The sequence below is a fragment of the Hippichthys cyanospilos genome, chromosome 9, assembly GCF_059441005.1.
Source record: "Hippichthys cyanospilos isolate Australia breed blue-spotted pipefish chromosome 9, RoL_Hcya_1.0, whole genome shotgun sequence".
Lineage (NCBI taxonomy): Eukaryota > Metazoa > Chordata > Actinopteri > Syngnathiformes > Syngnathidae > Hippichthys > Hippichthys cyanospilos.
The window spans coordinates 12,261,855-12,267,102 of record NC_142377.1 but is presented as its reverse complement, the minus strand read 5'-3'; positions in this window follow the sequence as shown (position 1 = coordinate 12,267,102).

Sequence of the window (5,248 nt, the reverse complement as noted above, 5' to 3'; positions counted from 1 at the left end):
CATTAAACTCAAATCAAGGTACTTATTTTTTGCTCACAGTGCACTTTCTCTCTCTCTCTCTCTCTGTCGCGCTCTCTCTTTCTCTCTCTCTCTCTCTGTCATGCTCGCTCGCTCTCTTTTACTCTGTCAGTGAATGCCAAAAATAACTGGTGAATCTTCAGAAGAATGGCGGATTTGGACTGTTTCATTTGTCTACAGTGAAGTGTTCGTTGTTTCATTGCTCTGACTTAATGAGGCTGGGTTAATGTATTGACTGCTTGAGTGCTACAGCAAAAAATCATAAATAAACTGCTTCATATTAAAAGCCGCAGGGTTCAAAACGCGCAACAAAGAGTAGCAGCTTACAGTTTGGAATTTACAGTATCTTCGTGTGGGGGACCTTTCCATGTAATATAGACGCCATGCATCAGTTATCTGCTATTTTGGGTAAAAGCAAAAATCGCTTTTAGAAGTAACATTTCTTCACTGGCCAATTCAGCTAGACGAGCTCAACTCTTAGACAGGCAATCATTCAAATAAATGCTCCGTTGAAAATACATGCCTCATACTAAATGCCACAGACTACTATTTAAAGGATTGCTTTGTAAGATTTGTTTGAAAACAAAACAAATGTAGAATTTTAAACAGAGAAAAATGTTAAAAAATGAGAAAAGTGTTTTATGGCCGCAAAGAGTATCGCTCATGTCACAGGGATTGTGCTGTTGCTTCTTCATTATGGAGTAACATTGTCTCCAAATGTGGCTCACGGCAATGGTTCTTAGATCCAAGCATCTTCTGAAATAACAATAAAAAGTACAATGTGAGGGTGTAAACGACCAGTTTGATCATATGTCACACAAAAGATCGTTGAGAGGAACTAGCTGGATATCCTTTCACTCTTGCCTAAAAGTTGAGGCACTGTGAAATCCGTCTTATATTGTAGTTGAATAAAATTAACCCCAAAAATCTTTCAAAAAAAAAAAAAAAAGTTTAATACGCTTTTACCACAAAAAACACAGCACGTACTGTACGTGGGCTGTATAATGAGGTTAATGTGTTTAGGAAACCGACTTTGAGTGTATGCTCCTTGACGTGGAGCAGCTGCAAATTCCTCCAGTGATTTGTGTCTGAAGCAAAGGTCTTAGCTGCAGGTGACAAACATCCTCCTCACATCGCCGCCGCAAAGAGGACAATACAACAGGGTGTTGTTGGTTGTTGGCCGGCGCAACAATGGCGCTGAAATGAAAGATATGAAGAATCTGGTGAGGACAGATGAGGGGGAGGAGTTTCCAGTGGGTTATTTACAGCAGCGGTCCAGGCTACAGGTGAGAAGGATCCGTGTCGGTCTTTTCTTTTATCGCCACTCTTTTTCCTCTCCAGTTTCCTTTGGCCCTGTTTCCATCACTTGGCCCCACCTACGTGTGTGAAAGTTGTTGCCTCATCTTGACACAATGCAATTCCTGCAAGATCAAATGTCATAAAATGGCCAATAGAATTTCAAAGTTCTCGATACAAAATGCCTGACGTATGAACTGCGTTGAGCTACGTCAGAGATACGGAGGGGTTACAGTGTCACGGTTTGCAAATTATATAGGCTGCACTATATAAAAAGCAATAAAAGGAAGAGGAAATGAAAAGCAGCTTGATGTGGAAAATGATAAGTCACGCAGTTGTCACAAAGGCTGTCAGCTCAAAGTGAAACGAAGGATGTCATAGCTCCACGCTTTCCATCAAACATCAGGGATTTGTATGCAAATGTGTGTCTGACATAAGGTACTATTGCGCTTTTAGCGGATCAGTGTTTACGTTCTTATTAACTCATTCACCGCCAGCCTAGTTCAAATGCACTTTGGACCTCCATAGCCATCAATGGCAGTGAATGGCTTAATAACAGCCTGTTTCGAGCCAAGTTGTATGATTCAGTTTAACCGCAATGATAAGGTTTAGCATTATAACATCATATCATATCATAGCATATCATCTAAAGTGACACGATGTTAAACTGACAATCACCTCCAAAAAAAGGCCAAGATACAAAAGCAACCATGGAGGACATTTTGCAATCGGCCGTTTTGGCATTGACTGTTTACAAAAGGACAAGCTTTCTTTGAGGAAGTGTTTTTTTTTGTCTTTCCATTGCACTCATATCAAGGTTTTCAGTGCCACCATTATTTTGATTTTGTTCCGGGAGTTGCTTTGACTTGAGCAACTTGAGAGGGCCAACCTATTAGTTTTCAAGTTACAAGCTTGGTTAATGTTTTGCTTTTTTGCTACAAGCAAAATTAAGTGGAAAAAATTGAGCAGTTAAGGTACTGTAATGTGTGGACATGTGGGCAAGGAGAGCCGATGGTCTTTTAAACAAAAGGCAGCCAATTTCAAACCCTCGTCTATCATGCCATTTGAAAAAAAATATGTATAAACAGATGCATAATCCGCATTGAATGCCTTGATTCTTGAAAGAATAATTACGTCTTTGGCACGGAGTTGTGAACACTAAATAGAGATGTAACTGAGGGCTGCCACAGTTTAGCGCTGTTGCCGTCTCATTATACAGCTAGCTGCAGCTAGCATAAATTCCTTGCTAGCTAGCAGTGCTCTACTGCGCCATATAAACTGACATGAAAAATTTAAATGACTATGCACACTTTGATGCTGACAGCCCGACAGTTGCCTTTCCTCTTTTATCACATTTTAAAAAACAATGCTGAGAGAAATGTTCTACTTCAGCCGTCAAATTGCTCTCTTAGACGAAAATGTATGTTCTGTATGTATGTATGTATGTATGTTCAAAATGTAATGTTCTTCCATTGGCGAATGATCCACATGCAGACTTATTAGATTGATTCTCCTGCCCAATTTCGTCATCTCTCTTGCCTCACTTTATTTCCACTTAATGTTACTTAAAAAAAAAAGAAAGAAAAAAAAACTTGCTTTATATTTGCAAAATGGATTATTGGACTTTCAATTCATTTCAATGGGAATATTGATTTGCTATACTGCATGAGGCAATTGAACTTGTTCTGATAAAGCCAATCCTCCAATATGTTTTGGTCCCATTTGCAACATTGGACAACTGGAACGTAAATAAATGACACGGCCAAACCGAACGCTGCTGCTTCATGGTCTCTTAAAACCATGGCACGGCATGAATCTAGGATCGGGGACGGTACATCTCTTTACCGGCCTAGTTATCCCCCCGCTCAGATTTCCTGAGGGTTGAGCCTTGGGCTTTTTGTCAACGGTGTTATAAGATAGTGGGCCAAGACGCCCAGTCCCAGGGGCTCACATGCACACACACACACACACACACACTAGGACTTTGGCCTAGTGTAAGTGCCTCTCTCTCTGAGCGACCCTCCCTCCTCCTGTCAGCAGTGCAAGCAGCAGGAGAAAAGAGGTGATTGTTCAGAGACAAGAGGGATGAATTTGTCTGCCCCGGACAGGTGAAGAAAAGTAGTCTGAAAGGGACTTGTCAGTGGTTGGGGCTCAGGTCCCCGGACAGTGTCCCACTTTTCAGTATGAATGCTGTATGTCAACTGTACTTCTGTGGAGAGTGCACACTTTTCTGGGGAGTCATAAAGCAGGTCCGCAACTTTCTGAAGACCTTAGATGCCTTCAGTACTAGACTGCTTCAGATTTGTAATTAAGACTGCCGATACCTTGGTGGAAAGTAGAACGAGCGCAGATTTAATACATTCATTCGTATGTGCCCCCTGAGAGAGTGGAGTATGTCACCGAGTCTCGGTGGGGATTGAAGTTCTGAGTATCCGTTCTTCCTGTGGGACACTCTTGTAGACCTTTTTTTCTGTTACCCTTTGTTGATGCGTGTTTTGGTATTACTGTATTCAGATCCTAGCAAAGACTTAACCTTTGTGTATGGCACCCAAATGTCACTGAAACTCGGCCCAGTTTGTGCGGTTATGTACGCTGGTGCTTTAGAGTCTGCTGTTGGATATGAAAGACTTACTTCATGGTTAAGATTGGAGCGTAATTTCCCAGGGGGACAGAGACGGATATTCTAGAAATCAAAGCTCATTTGGTCATCTCAGTATAGTCATTTTCTGACCACTCCCTCTATCTCTTCCGGGGTATATTCTCACTCCTAATTTACAAAGATAACAAGCTCTTGACTGTGAATACAACAACAGAAGAGTCACTATTCCTCTCTTTCCTTAGCTAAAGTCCGTTCACATCAGATGGACTTGGTTTTATGATGAATTAGCAGCCATAATGTCATGATAAAATGCTATGTACCATTCTGTCACAACCACAGTTAAACAATAAACGAGACAAGACTGGCATTATTAGAAGCGATTTTTTTACAAGAGCAAAGTCAAATATGTATGTAGTATGCTCAAATTGTTCCCATATTAATTGATAGATCTTATATACACAGTATCCAGCGGAAATGAGATCAACCATTGTGCAAACTGGCTAGGATAAACAAATTGGTCAGCTAGCAAAATTTCCGACTGCTCAACTTGTTAGTTGCTGCTCCTGAGCACTTCCCACGCTATGACTTGAGCTACTTTTAGTCCAAAAAAAAAAGTAATTATGATACACATAAAATGTTCTAAATAAATAGATAAATATTGCAAAGCTGTTTTGCTAAATATCTATTTCATTTAAGAAGCAATTTTCAACTTTTTTGGGGGGGTCACAGGTTTATCCCAGAGACCTGAAGAAACTTTTTTAAATTAAAAAAAAGACTATTATTATTATTATTGTCGTTGTTTTTACTCCAGTTATTTATGTTCGATGCATCAATTTTTTTGCAACTTTTGCAACTGGCTGAGTGTGAAATTTCTGACTGCATTTAAATGCGCCATGCATCACATTAGCAGCTATTGGAAACGTGTGCCATTATCATACAATGACAGCACTGCTAATTATAGTTTTTTTTTGTTTGTTTGTTTTTTAGCGACTTAGCATTTTTTCATTTGTGGTGAGTTGATGTTGGTAGCTATGTATTGTGATGGCAATAATTTGGAGTCATGCGTACAAGTCAACCTGTGAAACAACCACTGTGAGGAATAACTTCAAAATAAAGGACTACCAAGCCGTTGCTTTGACGTCCATGTATATTTTGGTGTGTTTATTCTGAAGTTGGCTGACGTCTCCAATTTGATTATGCAGACTTTACGAGAACACACACGTTTTTGGCCTAAACCGTGGCAATTGTTCCCAATGGATCACAGATTAAGTCTTAATGACACATGGCCCTCTTGAACACAAATTATACGTCCCTCAAAACATATTTGGGGCTAAC